Source organism: Charadrius vociferus, unplaced genomic scaffold (assembly GCF_000708025.1).
Source record: "Charadrius vociferus isolate BGI_N301 unplaced genomic scaffold, ASM70802v2 scaffold459, whole genome shotgun sequence".
Taxonomy (NCBI): Eukaryota; Metazoa; Chordata; class Aves; order Charadriiformes; family Charadriidae; genus Charadrius; species Charadrius vociferus.
In genome coordinates this window covers 460,040-472,794 of record NW_009650249.1, presented here as the reverse complement: position 1 = coordinate 472,794, position 12,755 = coordinate 460,040, and positions in this window count along the sequence as shown.

The following is a 12,755-nucleotide window of genomic DNA, read 5'->3' as shown; positions in this document are numbered from 1 at the left end:
CTTCAGCCATGCTCTCTTCCCTTCTTTGTTAACCGGGAAAGACGGAGAATAAAACACTGTAAAAGTTACGGGGAAGGCAGATTGTATGCCCTATTTTTGAAGGTATGAGTGGCCATGACAAGCCTGTAAACACAGTCCCGTAGGACTGAAAAATCACAGTTTGATTAAAATTTAATGATCTTAAAATGGAAAAAAAAAAAAGTGCAGCATTTATAAATTGAGAAAATTATGGAAATTAAATGTGGTAATACAAATATAGTTTTACCCGAAGCAATGCCTATTTCATTAATAGGCATTTTCACGTTAGTTTTAAATCCTTGAAAGGTTATCAACGTTAAGGCTGTCTGCAGTTCACTTTGCTTGAACAACGACAGACGCAGCTTGGTTTCCCAGTTCTTATGCAATTCTGTTAAATTTTATTTTGAAACACAGCAGGGAAATTTTTAATGGGGAAAAGAACTATTTTCTCAAAAGAAAAATTTGGAAAAAACAACTTCATCGTCAAGAAAAACAACTCCAACTGAGCCCAGAAACGAGTCGGCAATTTCTTCTAGCTAGATCTAACATGCATTGCTCACATGGCACAAGAACACAAAACTGCTATTAACCTTTTAGTTATAAAATAAAGCACAGTAATTTATATAAATATAAGAAAAGTAGAAAAGTCGATTATCTCCTCTGTTCATGAGGACTGAGACTTACCGGATTTTTCCCCGAAGACCACAAATGATAAGATAGCCAGTATCTTGAGGCTCGCATAGATTTTTGTGGTTTAGGTAACCAATAAACGGGTGGCAAATATCTAGAGCTGCAGCTCCGAAGGAAAAAAAAAAAAGTTGTTTGTCTTAAAAAACAAACTTTCAAACAGCAGAGCACACTGCCTTTAATTTCGAGAAGCCACTTCAGACCTGGTCAAATAGATTAGGAAATTTCCTTAACAGAAGACTGCAATTTTTAATCCTCTGTCAGTCAGACAGCAAGTCTGCATCATGTTAACCACAAAAAAGGAATTATTTACATTACGCAGCTCTACACTTTGTTTTCAATAAAAGATTTCACTAATACATATCAAAAAGTCATATAGCTACCGTCACGGGCTACCTGGAAATTAATCTATAGTTCTATTAGAAACAAACTGTTTCAGTACTCAACTTGCACCATTTTCACAATTTTACTTTCACGATTTTATTAAAAACATTATGATTATGGTGAATTTACTTATTTCTTTTGTTACTTTGCATTACAGGCAGCCATGGTATTTATCACGGTGCAATCAGTTCTGAGAACATCTGTAGCTATTTGTGTCTTAGCAACAACAGTTGCTAGAGTAACCTGCTCAAAAAAATTAAAGAATAAAGTACTGGATATTTGAGAGTTTTTACTGAGGAAAAAAACAGTTTAAATTATGGTGTTCAACACTCAGCTGCTCAGTAAGAGCCACTGCTTTTAATTAAGCATATTTATTACACCATTTGCTTCACACAGCATCAGTCCTGCTCGCAGAGGCAGGTGAGAGGACAGAAACACCCCACTGGGTCAGACAAACGGTCCGTCTCGCCCAGCCCAGCGCGCCGGCTCCACCAGCACCACCAGCAGACGCCAGCAGCAGGGACTGCAGGAGCCTGGCCCCTCTCCACCACCCTGCACACCCCTCCGTCGGCCGCAAGTGTGGGACCGCAGCGGGGACATCCCTGCCTCATCCTCCAGCAGCCATTCATGGACCTGTTTCCCACAAATTTGCCCAGTCCCTCTCTGAACTGGCTGCGGTCAGCAGCTCCCACAGCCGCCGGGGCGGCTCACCACCTGCCGCACAAACAATTTCTCGGCAGTTTTACCACATTGAGTTTCTGAGTGCTTTCAGTCCTAGTACGACAGTGTCAGGTAGCAGCTCTGCATTCAGCACGTCCCCTGCCTTCAGGATTTTGTACACCTTGATGACATTCTCTCTCCAAATCAATCCCAGGCTTCAGGTTCTCTTCGTAAGACATCTGCTCCATCCCCTACGATCACTGCTCCCCTCTCTGCTTCCTCTTGAGACGCAGCGACCAGAACTGCATGTAGAATATGAGATGTGGCTGCAACCACAGCTTTACTACAGAGCAGTAAAACAGTCTCTCTGTTGTTTTCAACACCCTTCCTAATGACAGCCAACATCTTTGGCTTTTTGTTTGGCTGTCATTTACACTGAGTAATCATTTCAATGAACCATCACTGTCCCCAGGTTCTCCTCCTGGAGTTGTAACTGCCTGCTCTGAGTTCAGCTGTATATAGATATGTTTAGATTGCTTTTCCCTAGATGAATTACCCTTAATTTAGGGAAAGCAATCTAAAACATATTTATGCTAATTCCCTTAAGTTGTCGTAAATTCATCTACACTGAAGCTCTTCTGCCACCTTTTTGATCACTTGGCATGGCAATATTCTTCTGCATTTGGTGTGGTTTTTTGTGACTCATAATTTCAATAATATCAGTAAACTTGGAGATTTCCCATGTCATTAATTTCTCTGGACCAAAGGTGAAAATGCTGGACAAAACCAGCCTGAGTACGAACACTGCCGTCTCGTCTCCAGACTCTGAAGTGACTTTTTATGCAGTGATGTGACATGGTAAGAGTTCAAGATCCCAGAAGTGAAGATGACACGTAACAAAATGAATAGCCAGATTACAGTTTGTTCAGGAGACTGATCCGATAGGTACGGTACTATGGGAGGACCTTGAAGAAGCAATGCAGCCCAGTAGAGATGGCTGATCCTCAAGGACAGCTTCCCCCCATGAACAGTCCATCCTAACATGCAGAAAAATGAGCAGATGCAGGAGGACACCTTGGTTGGTCAGTGAACTTCTGATGAAGCTCAAAAAGGAAGCATATGGGAGGTCAAGCAAAGACCAGATACCTGCGAGGAATTCACCAGAACTGATGAAGCATGCAGAGATCAGAAGCTTGGCCCACTCAAATCTGGCAGGGGATGAAAAGGGCAACAAGAAGGGCTTCTAGGGCTCCTGTAAGCACACTGGCAGCAAAAGACCAAGAAAACCGTTGACCTGATGCAGAGCAGGGCAGGTAATCAACTGATGAAGGACACGGGAAAGGCTGTGGTATTCAATGCCTTCCTTGCTTCAGGCTTTACTGTCAAGGTCTGCTCTCAGGCCTCCCAAGTCCTTGTGCTTCGTGGCAGAGCTTGGAGGAAGAAAGTGCCACCTGTCAGGGCCCCCAGCAGATATCCCTCCTCCTGGGGGTTTGGTTACCTGGGCTCAGGGCCAAGATAGTACAGCTGGTGACCTTGGGGACAGCTTTTCAAGAAAGCTCTACTGCAGGCTTCTGCAAAGGTCACCACTCCCTGCCTCGGGAGCTGTTTTTAAGCTGCAGCTCTCACCTCTGCCATCCACCTGAGCTACAGACTTTACTTCCCAGCTTCACCTCACCGTGGATCCATCTGCCAACCCAGGCTCTTGCCCTAACCCAGCTACCTGCCATCACCCGGCTTGCCCTGCTCACTCCGTGGGTCCTGAGGGACTGTACCCTTGCTGGTGAGGCCGCTGCTGCTGCCTGCCTTGTACCACGCTTAGCATCCATTCCCTTAGGGACTAGCATGTCCCGGCTGCTCCCAGACACCAGCAACGGTACAGAAAGATGAAATTAGAGACTGCCTTAAGAAAACTGGACATACACAACTCCATAAGACCAAACAGGATGGAGAAGGAGCTGCTCTCTATCATTTCTGAAAGGTCGTATCAATCCGGGAGGTGGGAGATGACTGCAAAAGGGCAAATGTCACCTTCAATACAGGCAATAAGGGAGATACGGGCCAGTCAGACTTGCCTGTCTCCCCGCAGTGTCTCAGGGGTCTGGGGAGTAAATCCACACGGAAGATCATTCACACACAGATGAAGGATAGGAAAGCGATTGGGAATAAGAAGCATGGATCCACCAAAGGTAAATGGTGCCTGGCCAACCTGACTACCCTTTCTGATGAAATGATTTGCTTTGTGGAATAAGACAGCTGTAAATATTTTGTATGTTATTTTAGTAATGCAAAGTCCTTCAGCATCCTTGGAGCTACAGTTGGCAGGTATAAACTATGGACAGACTACATGGTAGATGAAAAACTGTCCAGACTGTCAGGTTCAAAGGACTGTGATTACAGGTCTACAATCTAACTAGTGGCAGGTAACAAAAAGTCCACCCACATCATGACCAGTGCAACAGTACAGAACACCCCTTCAAAACAAATCTGTGGATAAGTCCAAAAGCCTGAACGGTGATTCAGACAGACTGTAACATGCTGGAAGACTGGGCTGGCAGGAACCTCATGAAGTCCAAGAAGGGCAAGAGCTACGTGCTGCCCTAGGGATGGAGCAACCCCATGCAACAGGACAGGGTGTGAACAAACTGTGAGGTAACAGTTCTGCAGGAAAGAAACTGGAGATCCTGGCGGACAAGAAGTTCAACATGAGTCAGCTATGAGTCCTGGCAGCAATGCAGGTTTGTCTCAAGCTCGGCTAAAAAGATATCATGGAAAAGACACAGACAGCCTCATTTTAAGTGCCTAGAGAAAGAAGTCACAGTCACAAATTGCAACAAGAAAAATTCCAGTTTGACGCAAGGAAAAATTTCTTCTCTTTGTGAGTGGTCTGCACTGGAAGAGTGACCCACAGGGGTGGGCTGACAGACGGCTGAGTATGAACCAGCAGCATGCCCAGGTGGCCAAGAAGGCCAATGGCATCCTGGCCTGTGTCAGGAATAGTGTGGTGAGCAGGACTAGGGAAGTAATCGTTCCACTCTTCTTGGCACTGGTGAGACCCCACCTTGAGTACTGTGTTCAGTTTTGGGCCGCTCACTACAAGAAAGACATTGAGGTGCCGGAGTGTGTCCAGAGAAGGGCAGCGAAGCTGGTGAGGGGTCTGGAGCACACGTCTGATGGGGAGCAGCTGAGGGACCTGGGGGTGTTCAGCCTGTAGAAAAGACAGCTGAGGGGAGACCTTCTCACTCCCTACAGGTCCCTGAAAGGAGGTTGTAGCAAGTGGGGGTCAGTTTCTTCTCCCAACTAACGAGTGACCAGACAAGAGGAAATGGCCTCAAGTTGCACCAGGGGAGGTTTAGGATGGATATTAGGAAAAAGTTCTTCACAGAAAGGGTTGTTAAGCATTGGAACAGGCTGCCCAGGGAAATGCTAGATTCGCCATCCCTGGAGGTATTTAAAAGACAGGCAGACGTGGTGCTGAGGGACATGGTTTATTGATGTATTTGGCAGTGTTAGGTTGATGATTGGACTTGATGATCTTCAAGGTCCCTTCCAACCTAGTCAATTCTACGATTTTCAAAACCCCCGTGGACAAGACCCTGAACAACCTACCTCCTGTGAGCAGGAAACTGAAGGAGGCCACCTCATGAGGCCCCCTGCAGTTCAAATCCATGCTTTCACAAGCTTTCCATTGATAGAGAACCTCTCCTCTAAGCCTGGGGAAACTTCACTCCTTTAATACATCTTTGTCAAATGTTCTCTGAAAAGTTGATGACACCCATTGCTTCATCTACCCATGCACTTGCAGAACTCTAGTACACTAACAAGGAGGAATTTCCCTTTACAGAAGCTGTGCTGACTCTTTTCCAATGGACTGTACTTTCCAGTAAGCAGTGATTTTGTCCTTTACAACCATCATTGCTGCTGGAAATCAGTCACCTGTATGGTATTCCCAGGATGTCGTCTAGAGCCCATCTTTAGCAGTAACAGTGACAACAAGGAATTTACTGAGCTTCACTCATCGCTTACCATCCCCAGGCGCCCATTCCACCACCCTTGGTCACCAACCAGTCCCACACAATCACTACCTGGATTCCTGTTCTTGATGGATTTGGAGAATGTATTACTCCTGGTTTGAGCCTCCTGTGCAAGGTGCTCTTCAACTTCCTTTTCACCCTTTTAAATTCTCCTTTTACATTTCATCTGCCATGCCACAGATTTTCCTCTTCTCACTTGGCATGCTTTCCATTAAATGCTCATCTTTTCCCCATGATAGCTTTTTAGCTTTCCCATTGAGCCATGCCGGGATTTTTTTGGGGAGGACCATTCTGTTTGCTTTCAAATAGTATATCTTGGCTTCTGACACAGTATTTTTTAAATAGCCTCCAAGCTCCCTGTAGGCTGCTTACTTTTTGAGCAGATCATTTTATGGTTTGGGGGGATTTTTATACCACTTGATTAATTTTTATATATTTTAATTTCTTGAAATTGAATATCCATGTGCTGGATTTATTTTGTCTGCTGTCCCCTTCTACTCAGTTACATTTAATTGTACCGTGGTTGCTATAAGCCATCCCACTACTAGCTTAAAGTAGGTCCTATGCACCACAACACTCCAAAAAGCAGTTTAAACTCCTTGTCAGTTTAAACTTGGGTTTTGTAGGAAGCAATCATTTATTGCGTTACAAGAGTATTCTCTCCACTTCGCCTCCTGAGGCACAGAACTGGTCTCTGTCCAGTAGTTGAAATCTCCCACTATAACTCTCCCAAACTTGCAGCTTCTCTGATCTTACCGACTAGCTCCTGACCACTATCAGTGCCCTGATGCAGGGGTTGCCAGTATAATCCTAGTAGTATATCTAAGGTCTAGGATTTCCACCTGTACAGACCCAACAGTGCTTCTCTTTTGCTGTATTTGTAGTGCTGTTACCCTTTATAAAAATCCTTCATGCACAGTGCCCATCCCTCACTATATACCCTACCCCACCATTTCTGTACCACATCCCAGGGAAAGTCTCCTTCCACCGTACCTCAGATGCACTTGTTACAGCACAGATAGCATAACTGGGGGGTTAGTTTCCCATAATCACCATCAAAACAACATCTCTAATCACATTTGAAATAATTGATATGATTACAGTATCTACAATTAGTTAATACTATTGTGTCACGAATCACCGAAAACAAGAATGAACACCTTCCATTTGGAATTCAACAACCCCAAAGCTTACAATTGGCATTACAGTACTATCAACAGGTATCAAGCAAATGCAGACTTAGATGGTAAAAGATTCACTTCTTGCTACAGGACACTAGCAAAATCCTTTTCCCTCTCTACTCTTGGCAGGTCAGTCAAGTTTCAAATAAAAATCAACATCTCACAAATGGAAGCATCATCTCCTCTGCTAGGTACAATTTTCACAAAGAAATGCCTGATTACTTTTTTTTTCCCCAAATCTACTCTAGAAGTCCTATCTCTCCCAATTGTCTTTTCTTTCACGTTAGTTCAGGTCCTCTTCAGTATGAATCATAATTAACATGTGCTACCAGTGACCAACTCACATGCAACGTAAGAACCCTCTGAGCTGATCCCGAGTATGTCGTGCATTATTTTTTAAAAAAAGAGAAGGGGCTATTATTTTATTTACTGTGAGTGCTTCCACCTTACCTATGTGCCAGACTAGGACAATCAGTAAAAAAGCTACATTCAAATGCACAAAAATAGTACAAAGTTTCTACACAATCCTCAAAAGATATTGCAGCCAGGACAACAAAACTTTCACAGTAAAAACCAGATACGTATTTCCTTTCTCTTCCCTGTTGTCCTTCCATCTATTCCCATTTCCTTTTTTTCTCTTTCAGGCCAATATTTATTTGAATTATCTAACTGCCAGTCTAGTCATTACATAACTTTATATTTAGCCCATGCAAAATATTTTCAGTTCAAGAGTACTCAAATATACTTCTGAAAACAATAACACATTCCAATCAACTCTTCTCCAGAAAACAAAAATATACTTCTAGAAAACAAATCTGTGGTGACATAAGCTTTCAGTCTTTGGACCTGTCCTACTTGAAACTTTTTCTTTACTCTAGAGAAAGACAGTTTTTGCTCCCTGCATTCTTCCAAGTCTTCTTCTAAACGTGGAAAAGCAGTGCATTCAGTATTACTACTCACTATTGCAATTAGTGAGCCTCTGGCTTCATTCACAGAAGGTCACCAAATGCATGTTCAACTTCTGCTACATACACAGAAAAATCATTTTAAGGCCCTGAGGCAGTAGGACAACACATACCAAAGACACGGACAAAGGAAACCCAGCAGGAAAGGTCTGACCTTTTAATAACATAAGAAGCCTTGTCTGAGATTGTTCTTGATCCACAGGGGTCTCAGTCAGACTGTTTTACCAGATTCAGCCAAATGGCAGCTACACATACTACAAAGAGCAGCAAAACAATCAACAGCAGTTGACGGAGAGCAATCGAGGCCATCAAGGGTTGTTTGGGGTTTTTTTGGGGGGAGGGGGTATGTTTTTGTTTTGTTTTGTTTTGTTTTTAAACTTACTGCATAGAAGGCGAGATAAAGAAAAGCATGAGACTTCAGGGTTCACACAATTGTGGTCACAAGAGGAGACTCAAACTTTGTGGCTGCACCCTTCTGCACTGTGTGTGTTTTTCTCTGCTCAATACTTAAAAAAACCAACCAAACAAGTAAAAAAAAAAAAAAAGAGAATGAATTACACTGCTTCAGGCATCATGTAAACCAGGTCCTCTAACCTCCTGGTATGTGCAAGTGTGGCTTGTTTCCAGGAGGAAACAAACAAGATCATGAAGACGTATTCATTGCTATCAATGCATTTTCTTCATTCTTGTCATTGAGAATTAATCCCTAACAACAAATAAATCCTAGCAAAAATAGTGCTATATGTTCTGAAGTTTCTGATGTTTGCAGAAAATCTAGAACACAAAGTGAATGTGGACACATGAATGACCAGGTTGTTGTTTTACTACAATATTTGTAATTGGTTGAGTTATGGCAAGCGATAATATTGTGCATTTCAATTTTAGCTGACACCAGTTGCAAAGTGAATCACATTATGCAAACTACCGCAGTTGTAATCAAAGACTGTTTAACCCTACACTCTGATAAGTTACAATCAGTTTTATTTGACAACTGGGACAGGCAAGAAACACAGGCACAAAATTTTGCTCTCGGAGCCCTGGTAGCTCTGTCCCGCCGAGCATGTGCCCATCCCCAGGGCAGCCAGGGGCCCTGGCAGTGACTAACACCACTGAAGTTATGACTGCAGGATGACACACACCTTCAAGCTAAAAGAGAGCCCTAAGAAATATATCTTCTTGCTTACCTTCTTAGGTAACAGGTAATCTTTGAGAAAGGTCAGTCCACAGTGTATTCTGCTGCCTTTAGCTCCAAAAAAATCTGTCAACATCAACAAACTCCCCAACAGGCTGTCTTCTTTGACATAGACCTATTCCAGCCAATGGAACCTGCCAAAAACTCTCTTGGGCTAACCCACCTTTTACTTCCCTCATTGGAAAATGAAGCTGCATGACTTACACTGGGTTTTAGTAGTAGTTCAGTGAGAACTAACACCTCTTGTAAAGGCCAATTACATATGTATATTGTAACAGCATCCACAAAAAAGGTCTTTTCAGAGACTGAAGCAGCTTACTCAAGAATTTGGTGATGTTTTTTCTTCAGCATAAATTCTTTAGGTCCTGGAAGGTTACTACACAGATTAATAATTCAGAGAATTGTCAAACTACTTTTGCAATCTTATTTTAAAATGTTGCCAGCAGTGGTATCATTGACTCATGGGGACTTTTTGGCTTTCTGCAGGTCAGGCAAAAGTAAGAATTTTGTAACTTTTTTTTTGTTTCTAAGCCAGAAGAATTAATTTTTCCTCATATCCAGAAAGGTCAATGTAGCAGCAGGCTTGGCATGAGAGCTAACTACTGGATAGAAAAAAATTGAGACAGTTGATACGGGGAAGCAACATCCAGTTAGACATTGCAACATAGCAAATAGCATAGTAAGAATCTTATAGATAAGAGGCTACCTTAGAAGTGGCAGACAAGCAGAGCCATCTGGAGCCATAGAGACAACTGGAACGGCTATCCAAGGACCATCTGATTAGAACTAGTCTTGCAGCTTAGAGCTACAGCTATCACCCAACAAAGAGAACAGGACTATTGAGACGCAACAAAACAGTTTTTGGCCAGACCGGGCTTTTGGCAAGCAGATAAGGACAGTTCACCAAAACAAAGAGGAGTAAACGACTACTAGAGAATTCTGAAGGACCACCGAGAGACTACAATGCACATACTGGAGTGGGTAGTAGTCTATGGTAATGAATTCCCAGAAAAACAAACCTAATGAACATGTTAATCATTTCCCAAAAACCTTGTGAATATGTATATATGGCATGTATATAAGCTGTATAACTGACCCTTTACAGTGTGCAAGTTTGGAGGAGCAATCCCCCTTGCACCCAGCGCTGCAATAAACATACCTGCTTTATAACTCTCCATGAGCTGTGGAGTTTGTTTCCGCACGTCACAGTAGAAAAAGAAGAGTTAAACCTTGTGAGACTTCATAGTTCTCCAGAATACCACCCAAGCTAATAAAGGATTAAAAAAAAGCAGTCCCTGTTATCTTTGAGTCCCTTTATGTTCTAGAAAGGCCAGCTCCCCTCCCTATACCCCAAAAGCTCTGGATGGAGAGTAAATGGGGATTTAATGTACACAGGGAAATGGGGATTTAATGTACACAGAATACTCAAGGCAATAGCTTCTGAAGTTTCAAAAGCTCTTATAAAGGTATTGAGCAAAACATCAGACAGTGCAAATGGGATCAGACTTCTATGTTACACTTCAAAGCCCTGAACCAATGGGGTTGTTTTCTGTGGCAGTATTTAACTATATTTAACCATATAACAATGCCTTCACCAAAAAAAGCAGCATGGGGAAATTTTGATAGGAAACCAGTGATCGAGCCTACTTCGGAATACCTCTTCATGGTTTTAGAAATAGCTGCCACTTTCTTTTCTGCTCTGAAGAATAATCAAATCACCTACTTTTTCAAACCATCCTGGTCTTGAATATGCATTTTTCTAACCTGATCATTTTAAATCAATCATATTTAAGGAAGAATTTCTTAAGGTCTCTCAAATAGAATAGGGAAAAAAAATTGTCACAGAAAATACATTAGTATGAGACTGATTTGTAAAATCTTCAAAATGGAATTACATATGATAGTATGGTATTTATCAAAATATGAACCATCACCCAAGGTTTAAAGCTGCCATACACTTTATGTTATGTTCCAGCTGGTGACTCTAAGAGAAATACGATTGTCAGTATTCAAACACAACGCAAACTTCAAGGCTGAGAAGGAAGCTCTTGCCATGTGAGAACAGCTTTGCAGACAGGTCTCAACTCAGGAGAGACTTATCTTCTGCAGAACTGAAGTACTGTTCAATCACCTCTGAAATTAGACTAGTCGTACCTTTAACCCCAAGAGTTTATCTAAGAAATGGAAAAAGTTCCAAATCAGCTTCACCACGACACTAAATTATTTTTCTAAATATAGAGCTTGTTTTCTAGTTATATTGCCCAGTTATGGCACGGATCAGTGACAACCTGGAAAAGACAAGATGGCAGTGACTGGTGTGGTATGGATCAAAATGACACTATACACTGAAGAGCCTGCCATGACATGCCGTGTCTTCTGCCCACAGCAGTCTCCTAGACATCAGATTTGGGTAACACATTAGGAGGAGATCTGACCCCTTGCAGCATCACCTTCACTGAAGCTCTAGAGGTGGCTGCAAGAAGGAATAAAGGATTTGAAGTTATACCTTCAGGTACTGGAGTGCTGCCAGTCATAGCATCCGCAGGAACTATCCTTGAATCACTGCTAGAGAGGGACGACTGATGAAGAGATACTTGTTTTGCTGCCCTTTAACCAATCAAAGGAAAAACTTCCAGACAAATTAGGATGAAAGAAAGAGAATAAATTAAGGATAAGACAAAGCAAGAAAAAGCTCTTTCGCAACTTACAACTAAGAAGTGTATGCCACTGGTCATGGTTTAGGTGACAAAAACACTCAGGAGCTGCTGCAAGAGACAATGTTGTCTGTAGGTGGGTTGTCTGTAGATACTGCTGGGTGTGAGATCATACAGAAAATACCAGTTGTTAAATCCTGACATGATTCTATTTAAGGCCTCAAAGGTTTCCTGTACATTTCCATCCTGACAGCTCCTTTTTCGATCACTGGGTTTTGCAGACCCAGTAAAATTTTTAACAAACACCCATTTACAAGGAGCACCTTTCAGCAAAAAAAAGAGCACTTACTAGCAGGAAGGAGAAAAATAAAACCCTACTTCTGATAACTAAGAATACAGGCACTGAGTTACTCATGTCCACAATGACATACTATCTGCTTTAAGCATTGAATCTTTACAGAAAACATGACTTGCACACAAGAACACATGACTTGCTAATTCATTCAATTAAAATATTTCACTAAATTTTATCCAGTTTTATGTTTATCATATATAAGCACCCTTTGGTACACAAAAGCTAGGAAATCGTACATTTATCTGCTGTAGAGATACTCCAACCCACGAACACAAAACACAGTAATAAAGCGTACTCTGACATACTCAATTCAACACTCATTCGACATCTTGATATTTACAAGGCAAAGCTGTGAGAAGCTATAAATCCTCCTAAAGTAACCGAATACTCAAGAATTATTACAGCTATGGCAAGGAAGTGACAGCTTTTCAATCAAATTTGTCACACAACCCAACAATCCACAGCTCCCAAGGTGCCGTAACTGCTTCTCAGGTTGCATGAAAAGCTGAGAGGGAGGCGAAAGCTGCAGGAAGACACTGTGTAGTAATTCTAATGGCTTGTAAACGGCCAGAACTTAACCTCAGCTACCCTTTAGACACAGAGCAGTGAGAATGTACCTGCATATCAC